At 46.3% G+C, this 12,253-nt stretch overlaps 1 protein-coding gene across 2 annotated transcripts in view; it reads left to right on the top strand.

Annotated features, from left to right (window-relative positions):
* The first annotated feature begins 8,486 nt into the window (after window positions 1–8,486).
* LOC119651291 (putative defense protein 2) overlaps window positions 8,487–12,253 on the top strand; it is a 17,297-nt gene continuing 13,530 nt past the window's right edge. The window contains exon 1 of one of the 2 annotated variants that reach the window (XM_038054808.1): window positions 8,487–8,619. The gene's annotated coding sequence lies outside the window, so the exon portion shown is untranslated. Of the gene's footprint in view, window positions 8,708–12,253 lie in introns of both variants that reach the window. The other variant, XM_038054810.1, reaches the window with a different exon arrangement.

The raw sequence follows: 12,253 nt of genomic DNA, 5'->3' as shown, positions 1-12,253 counted from the left end.
ACAGCAAGAAAGAGTTGCTCTGCGCCTTTTAGAGGTTCATCGGAGCTGTATTTTGCTCAGATATGTGCCATCATTCATCATTCTTTTCCAATAACTCTTTTTCACCCTCTCCGCCCATTTCCTGTGCCCTAAATAGTTATTTTCCTTACAGTTCAACTTCATGAGCATTTTGTCAATGGTATTCTCGGTCACCCATCATAGGGAGAGGACCTACAAAAGAGGATGTGGAGGTCTGGAGAAAAGTGACACCTATCAATGTGAAGGATCATTCGTTGACATTCTCAGGAGAATGAAGGCAGACCTCGAACTCACCAATCTGGGAAATAATATTAGCTGCATTGCACGGTCCCAGAAAGAAGCCCCGCCGGTACTCAAGAAATCTAAGAATGTAACCGCGGGTAAATTCATCAACCAAATTGGAAAGCCCTTACAGCAGGAAGCCGAAATAGGGGCTAGCACAACGGAGATCCTTATAGTCTGCAAAGATATAGATGAGATCACTACGAAGGAGGAGGTTCGCGAGACTTTGGGAAAGCCCTTCGACCTTATGAGCCCACAAGAATCAGCGATGAAAATCCTAAGAACAACTTACGGTTCAGGTTGAACATTTTTCCGACACCCGGGTCGACAAAATGGCCAAAAATGCAAAATCGTCGGATTGGCGCGAGCGATATCTCGATCGAACGGGGAGGCGGCCCAGATTCCAGAAATGCAAAAATTTCCCCGCTACGGTGACGGAAACGCAAGATATCACGGAAAATAGGCCGCAGGAGGGGCTGGCCGAAATTCAAGAAAGTTGGATCTTCAGACAGTCCTTGTATGGCTGCCAATTTTTATGCATGTGGCAGATGTTGAAGATTTCCCTGATCAGCTTCCCGAGAAAGAACACATTTTCATTCCACCACGGTTGCCGTGTTTTCTTGCGGTACTTTGTATGTCACCTTTTACCTTTCGTAGCCCCGAAGTTTGACTCCAGCTCGTCTGTGGTGCCAATCTTGGCAATTTACGCACCGCAGAGTTTGTTCTTAATTACTTGACCAAACTTTCTCCAGTGGATCCCCCTGGGGTCTCTCTGCTGCGAAGTCTAGAGTGAAAAGTATACAACTGTGATCTGAGAAGGATCTCTGGTCAGACCCTCTCCAGTTCTCCACCCTAAGAATTCCATTTTCGGTTATTAGGGTGATATCAAGGACCTCCTCCCAACTGTCATAGTTCTCCGAGCTGGGGAAACGGAAGGTTGGTGTACTGCCCCTGTTACACACCTATAGGTTTGAAGTAATAATAAAGAATAAACAATGACTCACCTCTCTCGTTGATTTCCGAGCTGCCCCAAAGCGTAAGCCTTGCATTGGGGTCGCAACCTATCAACAATTTCACCTTCTTTGTTGCTATGGTGTTCGTTAAATGTTGAAATTCTTCTGGCGGAGCTGATTAGTCGTGAGCCATGTAAGCCGAAATATATACGTTCTCTGCCCCCGCCTGCTCCAGTCTGACCACGATTAGGTCGCTGGAACTCAGATCGCGACACAGAAAAGCGTGCAGACTCTTCTTCGCGAGGATGCATGTTCTAGGTCTGTCCTGATCAGCGTCTCTTATGCTGTGGAATAAATTAAAATATTTGCTTTGGAGCTCTTTGATGGCTCAGTTGCTTCCGAGCCAAGATTCGTGTATGAGTGCGATGTTGATGTTTTCCTGCAGTAGGAAGGCAAGCAGATTAGCCGAGGCGTACTTCGTTTGCTGCCGATTTATCTGCGATACCCTCTGCATGATCTGCTTACGCGGGGGGTTCGTCAGTCCCCGTCGGAACGTCGATCCTCATCTCCTCTAACAGCTCGTTGGCGGCGTCGATTGGATCCAATTCTTTGTCCAGTTTTGCAGAGCGGAACACTTTTACTTTTGCGTTCCTGACTCCGAACCGCACTTTACAGTCGACCTTTTACAGTGCCTCCGGGCACTCTTTGTTTATACGGAGTAGAAAAGGTTGGCTGTTTGTTTGAGGTTCCTCCTTCTTGATAGCAACTCAGTCATCCATGCGAATCCTGGGGTTTTGAAGGAGCAGGGATTAGACGAGCTTGTCCTTATCCATGCGGATCTTCAGCAACCAGATGGGTTCGACCGATTTCCTAAGAATCTCTTCTTAGGGGATGAAATTGAGTTTTACGCCCTCCCAGGCGTCACTTATCACAGCGACGCACGAAGCGAAAAAGTCTCTGGAAAATTGGTCGTCGCAAGCTATAACATGGAACCCACGAACCATCTGAGAGGAATCAAAGCCGGGGGTGGATCCCGTGTGTTTGCCTTCGGCGTCCAGGAGATGCTCAATGACCATTTCCGACAGCCTGGCCTTAACACTTGTCCACACCTCCGGCGCTAGTTTGCTGCTAACGGAATAATCATCAGCCAAACGGAAGTGACTCTTGGCTAAAGGGTTTCGCAGTTCGTGGCTGTTGCTACGCACTTTTCTCCAGCAAAGCCAACCGAACTGTGGTATTGCATCCCTCAAGGGGACTAAGATTTTCTTCAATGAAAGATCCTCGAGCCCGAGGGCTTGCAACCATGCTGAGACAATTCTGTTCCCAGGACCTTGTTGCGGTCAACTTACAATACCAGGTTAATGATAAGAGGAGAAACGTCATAGTTGCCTCTGCTTACTTACCCAATGATTCTTTGTGCCCTCCGCCGACGTGCTTAGCGTCTGAGCTCTTTCCATTCTGCTCCGCTTGTGACCTTACTCTTTTTCTTCTATCGTCGGTTTATTTATTTTTAAAATGGAGTCCATGTCTTAGTCCCAAGAATACTCCGGGAAGAACGTTCTCCCTGGCTAGCCTGGCCACCAGGGTAAGGGTCTTATTTGAAACTGAAGGTGCCCAAGATATTCAGAACTTGCATACTAAAGACCAAGCTCCTCATTGGCTACGTAATTCTCGGCGTATGCTGTTCCATTGTGAGGAGGAGGACGAAACCTCTATACACGTCTTGGGACAGTGTCCGGCACTTGTGCAAAGTAGGTCGAGGCATCTTTTTTTTTTTTTGGGCATACACGGAGGTGGAAAATCTTAGAAAAGACACGTCCGCCGCAGCTCCACCGCCCAAACGCCGGAACTACCGCGGGCGCGTGTGAGATTCACACCCACTAAAAATCATCCCCGGTCTCTCCAGCCCCAGCCCCAGCCCCGCGGGACCACCATTAAGGTATTACTTCGCGGGGTAGGTTTCCTCTTAGGCACTCATCCTTCTTCTATTTGCAGCTTTCCTCCTTCTTTGTTCCTTCAGCAACTCCTCCTGAATTTGGATGATTGCGGAGCCAACACTTCTCTTCGGACTCCAGCATCTCAGTAACCAAGCTCTCCGGGATCCCGCTCCTGCCCAGTACCTGGTTTAAGCTCCTTCTCTCCATCGCAAATCGTGGGCAGTGAAACATCACATGCTCAGGATCCTCCGGTATGCCATCGCATCTGGGACAGTTCGGAGAATCATCCAACCCAAAGCGGTGCAGATACTGCCTGTAGCAACCACCGTGTCCCGTGAGGAACTGGGTAATGTGGTAGTTGGTCTCCCCATGTTTTCGCTCAAGCCACACCCTAATGTTGGGAATGAGCCTGTGCGTCCACCGACCTTTCGTAGACTCGTCCCATCTGCGTTGCCAGAGATCAAGCGACTCTGACCTTGCCGCATTTCTACGCTATGCATGCCCCTCCATACGTCTTGCATTATACAGGACACTCATTTCTTTGGCCAGGATGTCAACCGGGATCATGCCTGCCACCACCAATACTGCCTCATCTGATGTGGTTCTAAAAGCACTGCAAATCCTCAAAGCCATCCGCCGGTAAACCGAGTTCACCTGCTTCCGTCTCTGAGAGTTTGCAAGCGTCTCTGCCCACACAGGCGACGAGTAGAGCAGGATGGAGCGCACCACTCCGGCTAGCACCAACCTCCGGCAATGTTTCGGTCCACCAATATTTGGCAACATTTTTGCAAGTGCCGTGGTGGCACCGGCTGCCTTTTGGCATGCATACTCTAGGTGTTCCCTAAAACTCAATTTGGCGTCAATTATTACCCCCAGGTATTTAATAGCCGGCTTTGATACGACCGTATGTCCACCGACCTCCACTTTCACAGTGTTATTTTTTCTGCGGTTCGTTATTAAGACCGCTTCCGTTTTCGCTTCCGCCAAGGTCAGCCCGGCCTTTTCTAGCCAGGACTTTACCGCTCTCACTGTTTCCGTTGCGTAAACCTCCACATCTTCTGGGTATTTTGCTGTAACAACCACAGCTAGGTCATCAGCAAAGCTGACAATCGTAGTCCCCTCTGGGACGGGAAGAGCAAGCACCCCATTATACATGATATTCCACAACAGGGGACCAAGTCCGATCCCTGTGGTACCCCGGCTGTGACAATGTACTCTTTGGGACCCTCATCCGTCCCGTACCAGAGAGTCCTCTCTGAGAGCTAGTTTTCCACCAAATTCGCTAAGTATCCGGGGACACCTATGACAGCCAACGCCCTTTTAATTCTATTCCAGTTTTTCACATCCAACGCCACCACGGCACAGCAGCCGCCAAAAATCAGTGCACCTTTTGCAAGGTTTACCACCATGCCAATTGCGTCCACCGTAGAGTGGGCGTGCCGGAAACCAAACTGGCATTCCGGCAAATCATTGCTGGCTTCGACGATGGGCAGGAGTCTGTTGTAGATGACTCTCTCCATCATCTTCCCGATTGTATCCAACAGGCAGATAGGACGATACGACGCTGGGTTTCTAGGTGGCTTGCCAGGCTTCGGAAGCAACACCAACTTTTGCTTTTTCCACTGGGCAGGGAATATTCCTTCTTTTAGGCACGCCAGTGCCAGTTTCAAAGCTCGGTTGGGGATGCCATCCAAACCTGGGGCCTTGTTGTCACCGAACCTACCGCATATATCCCGCAGCTCCTCCACAGTTACAGGCGGTATTATGCCATTTAGCTGGACAAAAATTTGCCTTCCCCTATTTTCATGGTGAGGGAAGAGAGCGGTAACAATCTGTTTCAGGAGGCGCCTGGGGTGATTTCCGCAGCTTTTTCATCACCACTCTGTAAGCCTCGCCCTAAGGGTTTATGTTGACATGGTCGCACAGCTGTTTGAAGCAGTTCTTTTTGCTCCTCCGAATGGCTTCCTTTAGGCGGCCACGCAATTGCTTGTGTGCCTCTTCTCGACCGTCGCCACCGGGTTTTCCCCTGAGCCTCTGGCAAAGCCTTCTTGCCCGGAAACATGCGGCTCACAAACTTGCGATTTCGTTGTTCCACCAGTAATTGGGTTGCCTACTGGGGAGCAATCGCCTTCTGGGCATAGTAGCATCGCATGCTTCCGTAACCCAGCGAGTGATCTGGGTGGCTTTCGCTCCAGCTGTAACATTCAGGAATATGTCGGATTTGAGCACCGCGGAAAACGTGTCCCCCTCAAAAGCTTTCACCCGGCATTCTGCGAAAACTCTTTTTCGAGCTCGATCCGTCCTTCATCTCTATGCAGATTGCCTGGTGGTCGCTGTGAGTATAGTCCTCACTGACATGCCAAGCGATTCTACTAGCTAAAGTGGCACTCACGTATGTCAGGTCCACTATAGACCCCAGGCCCCTTCCCCGGAAAGTGTACGGAGACCCAATATTCGCCAGTACCACGTCCAGCTCCGCGAATGCTTCGAGGAGAACACGTCCCCTCACATTAGTTATCCGGCTGCCCCATTCAAGAGCCCACGCATTGAAATCGCCTCCTATTATGATCGGCCAACGTCCTCTTGCATCCAAAACAAGAATGGCAAGCATCCGCTCATACTCGACGAGTGTAGCGCTGGGTGGAGAATAGCAGCTGTAGATGTGGATGCGCTTCACCTTCGCTCTGATGAAGCCCTCCTTCGGGTGCCCCATTATTTCCTCGAAGGATTGTTCTCCACAAGTCCACAGCGCTGCTTGGCCCGTTTGGTCTTTGACCCAAACGCTACCACCGTGGTTTCGGTATGGTTCACTTAGTATGGCCACATCGATGTTTTTCTCGTGGATGGTTTGCGCGAGTAGATCCTGCGCCGCCTCGCAGTGGTTGAGGTTGATTTGTATCAACCTCATCTGCGATTTGTGCTAAGGGCTCTCCTGTATTCCGGGCACCTGCAACTGCCTGCAATGTGCCGATGGTCCACACCCTCCTTTCCTTTTCACAGTAGACAATTTGGATCAGCTCCGCAGTCCTTGCTGGTATGGCCTTCCACTCCGCATCTCCTGCATTGCTTTGACCTGTCATTTGGGCTAGTGCATGCCTTCGCAATGTGACCAAAACCAAGGCATCTAAAGCACCGTTTTAACGCCACCTGTTCCCTAAGGCGACACATAACCCAACCTATTCTCACTCTCCCTGCTGCTAACAGTTTGAGTGCGTTCTCCACTGGTAGGCTGATGATGGCGGTTTGTGTTCCCCCATAGGCTTTCCTTAGCGTTTTCACCACTGACTCTTGTAGTCCGGCAACATCGAACTGTTTCTCCAACGCTTCGCGAACTTCCTCCTTCGTCGTGATTTCATCTATATCTTTGCAGATTATAGTGATCTCCGGTCTGCTAGCTTCCTGCCCTAAAGTCTTCCCGATTTGGCTTAAGAATTTGTCCGTGGTTACATCCTTGGGTTTCTTAAGCTCCAACATAAGATCCCCCTTCTGGGACCGTCTAATATGGCTGACGTTGTCTCCCAAATTGGTGAGTTCGGGGTCTGCCTTCACTTTCCTGAGAATGTCAGCGTATGACCCTTCGCCTCGTTTGGAAATAATAATCACGTCCGGTCTTATCTTCCTCCGATTATTATTTCTTTTCGGCGGTTCTATCTTCCTCCAAGCTTCCGCATCCGCCTTTGAAGGTTTGATCCCTTTTCTCGAGGTAGCCACTGCAATTTTTGCACTGGCAGCTTCAGACGTACTTTTCATGAACTCCGCCTTTTTGGGAGTTGAGTTCTTTTTTCTTTTCGGGGTTTGCTGGCCTGTTGAGTCATTCAGCTTCTCGCGTAGGCTCTTCCCCGGTTTCTTCCCTTTTGTGTTTTGAACCGGCGTTACTTGAGTTGCCTGGTTCACTTTTCCAATCGGCGACTTCCCTACTCGTTCATCCTGGGCCTTGCCGTACGTCAAACGGATGCCTCTTATCATGGCCCTTATATTTTGGTGAATGTTCCTGCGCTCCTTTATAAACTCACACAGCTCCATAATCTTTTTACCGAGGGCAGTAAAGGCAGCTCCAGACTGATCATTGCCTAAAACATCGCTTCCCACTGGGGGTAGCGATCGTGGGGGCTTGTGCCCGTGTGGGAGGGGATCTGCGAAAAATCGAGCTCCTTCTGAACGGGTCCGTCACTGGAGCCAGTTCCTCCCGTACACTTGTAACATTCAGGTCGAGGCATCTGGGAGAACACTTAATACCAGATGCAAAACTGAAAGATCTGGAAGTAGGGAACATACTAAAGTTCCTAACGGTTATAGCCCTGCTTGATATACTATGATTAATAGGTACACTATAACCAGTAAAAGGGGCACAATAGTTCTTCAAGGATGCGGTGCGACTTTCCCTTAACAGAATAATAATGATGCTGTTCCATCTTGGCTTGGGGCCAGTAGATCGATGTTTCATGATACCATGCTGCGGAAGTGTGCGGTCAGCCGGTCGTTGATGTGTCTTTTGGAGGATTTTGAAGCAAGAGGAGCAACGACAGACGGTTTTTCACAGCTAGAACGGTGTGTCCGCTTTTGAGGATAAGTATTATAGGGGACCTCTTTTCAAAGATGAGGAACGTAGCATTTTTCGATTGATTAGAAAGTTAATCAGGACTAGGTCCAACATTGGTACTAAGATTGCCAACGAGGAACTCAATGAGTTGGGTAGAAAATAAAAGTGCCAAGTGGGAAGCACTGGAGAAGAAGTCCTTTTCTTTCGCTATCTATGGTAGCATTATCACTGGAGAGCCTGAAGTAGAGTGTAATATTCCCGAAAAAGTCAGTTAACAGTTAAACGGCAAAACAATTATCTAAAAATATTGAATGGTAGGCGCGACCAATACTCTGCATCCTATTCACAAATCTTACAAATGAACTGAACTAAAACTATAAAAAAATCAGTTTTTCTCCATCTTTTAAGGGTTATTACGAGCATAAACGGAATGACTAACTTCGCATGTAACCCATATTCTCTTGGCGACATACCAGTATGTAGATACTTCTTGCATCATATAGTCACACTACTGGTCTGGTCTATCTGAACCTGCTCTATTTCCAATACTAGTTCACTTGAGTAAATAGAAAACAACAAGGAGAGATAAACTCCACTTAATCAGGCGCTGACAATCATGAATAAAAACTAAACTTTAAATACCACTTCAAAAAGCCATAACGACCAGCAGCGAAAAAAAAAATGGTTTCTGCGCTAAATGTTGTATACATTTTGCATAATCTCGGTCATAATTGTTGCTATTTCAGAGAATATGATTTCGTACATAAGAGCCATTGTGGGGGTCTATCCGAGATGCAGTTTGAAGAAAAGCCTTTCGAAATTTCTATCCAGCAGCCATTAATCGTTTACAGTTCGAATCAAGAGGTTCAAAAAATAAGATAGCATTAAGGTCAGATTTGTATTGATGAATATTTTGTATCTTTTCTTTAGTACGTTTGTTGAGTCTGTGATTAATTTTGTTATTCAAGGACACGAAAGTTAGTTACTAAGATTTATAACGGAAATTTTTGGTTTCTCTATTTCAAGAAAATTGATTTAATTCGCTTAGAATGTGGTGACAAAATTTAAAAAAAATTAAGTGCTCCAAGAGGTGTTTAAGTTAGTCCCCGACTCTTTCAAATTTATGTGATTACTATGTGGTGTGTTGTAACTATCTTAAGTGGGTATAAGTGAATCAACAAGATACAGTACATCTCTAAGATACAACGAGATAAATACTATTCTGGAAATTAGTAGAAAATACCGAGCACGAATGGAGAAGCAGAATACCTCCCATACATAGATCTGAAAATTTCAATTAAAACAAACTCCCATTCAACGCTACATTTCTGTTGAAAATGCCATTTGTATTTTGTAATTCAACCGTTTTAAATGTTATTTGTACTTTACATAAACTAAGATAACGCTTAAGTTACGTCAGGCACTTACCAGACTGTTTGGTGCTAGCAAAACTACAAGAAGTGTCGCTTTTCCTCATTCGATTTCAATAAAAGATATGAGCAATGACTGAAGCATGGTTTGTGCCTTCCTCATATAGAGATCTTGTGAAAAAAATTACGAGCACACAATACTCACTAGATCTATGTAACCAGCCATAATTGGGCAGAGGAAAATGTTGACTTCATTCTGGTTACCATTAGAAGAAACCCGTTTATAGTCTATCATTTTCTTACCAAAAGGGACTCCAATATTAGCGCAGAATTTGTATGACGTTAGGATTTAATATTACCTTCATGAGAAAATCTTTGCAGGAATATCTGCATCTGTTAAAGCCCAATTTTATCTAGATATCGACCATAATATCATGGTTCTGTAGGGAAACTCAAAAGCACACAGTCTCTGCTTGCGCACTCCTTCAAAGAATTTTTTCTTAATTACAACCCCTAAGCTAGACAACCAGCATTAAGATCGATAGTTTCTGATCATGACGAGTTATTTTTAGAGTATCTTCTACTATGTAAGTACGTGACTAACATGAAGCCTTACTTGAGCCTTGGTAGACCCACCACGTCTACCTATCATCGTCGGTTTCTTGCAATATACTTCAACTTTCTAGGACTTTCCAAGAATTTTACACTCTTATATGTGCGTGTGTGTTTGAGGTGGGGGAGAGGCAAAGCCTCTTAGCACTCAGACTTTAGTGGTCCATTGTACTCGATTTCCACGTCCAATGGAATATCCCGGATTCGTTTATGTATCGCAGGATTTCCGTTAGTGGATGAAATGCTACCCGTCGCAATTGGAGAACATCGGCACCAGAGATCTGATGCCTGGTGCGTCCATAGGCGGGCCATTCACATAGGAAATGCTCCGTGGATTTCGCTTCCTCATTACAGGAGGGATACGTATCATCTTGAGTAATTCCTATTCTGAACATATGCCCAGTTAGTGAATTATGGCTCCCAACCTTTGATAGCAGCATCAGCCAATGTTACTGACACCCCAATTGCTGGTTCCGGTCCGGGCATGGAGAAAGTTGAAGCCTCTTTTGCTAAGGCATCCGAGATTTCAATTTTCCTCTACACCACAATGACCAGGTACCCAGAGTAAATCCACCGTATTGAATCTGGAAACAGAATTCAATCGGTCTCTACATTCCTGAACGATTTTTGAAGTGATCAAAGTACTACTCAACGCCCTCGATGCAGCTTCACTACCGCTACAGATTGCGATGCGCCTGCACTTCAACCACTCGTCAATCATCCAGGCTGCCGCCCTTAGGATCGAATACACTTCAGCCTGAAAGACCGTTGTACATTGTCCCAAATGAAAAGCCCACTTCTAGTTTTTATTCGAGAGGTAGACTCCTGCTCCAAAACCATTTTCTGTTTTAGAGCCATCAGTATAGAAGACGTCAGTATATCCTGACACCTTACTTCTGGTTCGTCACAGTTTTCTTTCCGTTTTAAGATAACATTATATCTTCTACCAAACATCCCTATCTGAGAATCGGAAGGCATTGCGAAAGCTAGATTCAGTTCTCCCAATGACTCTTCCAATGCTCTGTGCCCTCCACATCCATTGTTTACCCATAGATCTAATCGAATTATTCTATGAGTTGCTGTCATTGCAGTGTTCTGAATAAACAAATCCAAGGGCTGAAATTGAGTAATACATTCAGAGCTGAGCCGGATGTGGTGCTCATGGCACCGATGATACCCAGACACACAGTTCTTTGCAGTGTGGCGAAAACTCTTTTGTTTCACCTCAACCCACCACACTGCGAATACATAAGCGAACATCGGCCTGATGATAACAACAGATACCAGCATTACTACCTGAGGCCTAAGTCCCCACGTCGAGGCAAAGTTCCCCCTACACAGCCCATAAGCTGTGAGAGCTCGTTTCATCTTTACCTCTGCATGTTTGTTCTAAAGAAGTTTCTCGTCTAAAATAAGTCCCAGATATTTCACTTCTTTGGAGAGTTGAAGGGTTGTACCCTTCATTTCTGGAAGGCAAAGCCCATTCAGTCTCCTCCTTTTCGTAAATAATACCATTGTGGTTTTATTTGACAAACAGCCAGCACAGCCACGTCATCCGCATAAGCTTGAACGTGCATTGGCAGATTATGCAGTTCGCATAGTAGTGAGTTGATCAGCATACGCCACAGAAGTGGCGATAGCACACCTCCTTGAGGGCAGCCTTTCGTAGCTTCCGTTGTTAGGTAGCGATTAACACCCACTTCAGCTCACAAAAATCTCTGCGTTAGCATAGCGTAGATCCACTTTATTAGAGTTTCATCAACACCATGCTCTCTGGTAGCATAACAGAGCCTTTGGAAGCCCCTTCAATGTTCACGAACACCCCATCGCGTACGCACCCTTCAGAGTTGCATCCTCTATCTTTGAAATCAAAGAATGAAGCTCAAACTCACAGCGCTTTTCACGTTGCTAAGCATGTTGGTTTTCATTTAGGGGTGCGACCTTAACGCCTTCTCGCCAATGTGACGCTCAACCAGTCTCCCCAGACATTTCATCGAAAATGATGTTAGGCTGATTTGTCTGAAGTTCTTTGGTTTTGAATAGTCATCTTTCCCAGGCTTTGGTATGAAGACTACCTTCACCTCCTGCCAAGAAGAAGGCACGTAGCCCAGAACAAGACATCCTCGAAAAATATTTCTTAGAAGTTGCTCTAAGTGCTCTATACCCTCCTTTAGCATCGCTGGATAGATGCCATCCATGCCAGGTACTTTGAAGTGTTCAAATGATAGTATAGCAACTCTTGCCTTTTTATTGGTAACAATCGCTCTCGCAGTGTCCCAATTCCCCTTGCAACATGTTCGTATTGAAGGGTTTCAGGGCCAGTTCATTTCTTCCCACGTCTGAGACCTGTTCTCCCGGGTAGTGTACTTCCAAGAGAGTCTGTATAGACTCAACTCCGGAGTTCGTGAAAGTACGATCCGATTTTCTAAGAGAGTCCAACTTGGCCGACTCATCCTTATTCACGCTTTGAGTTCGGGGAGTTTAGCCAGTCTTCATCTTTATTGCTTTTGGAAGCACGATTTAGAAATAATCTGATTAATT

The sequence above is a fragment of the Hermetia illucens genome, chromosome 3 (assembly GCF_905115235.1).
Source record: "Hermetia illucens chromosome 3, iHerIll2.2.curated.20191125, whole genome shotgun sequence".
NCBI classification, from domain to species: domain Eukaryota; kingdom Metazoa; phylum Arthropoda; class Insecta; order Diptera; family Stratiomyidae; genus Hermetia; species Hermetia illucens.
The sequence above is the reverse complement of the archived record's forward strand: the minus strand, read 5'-3'. Positions and strand labels throughout refer to the sequence as shown.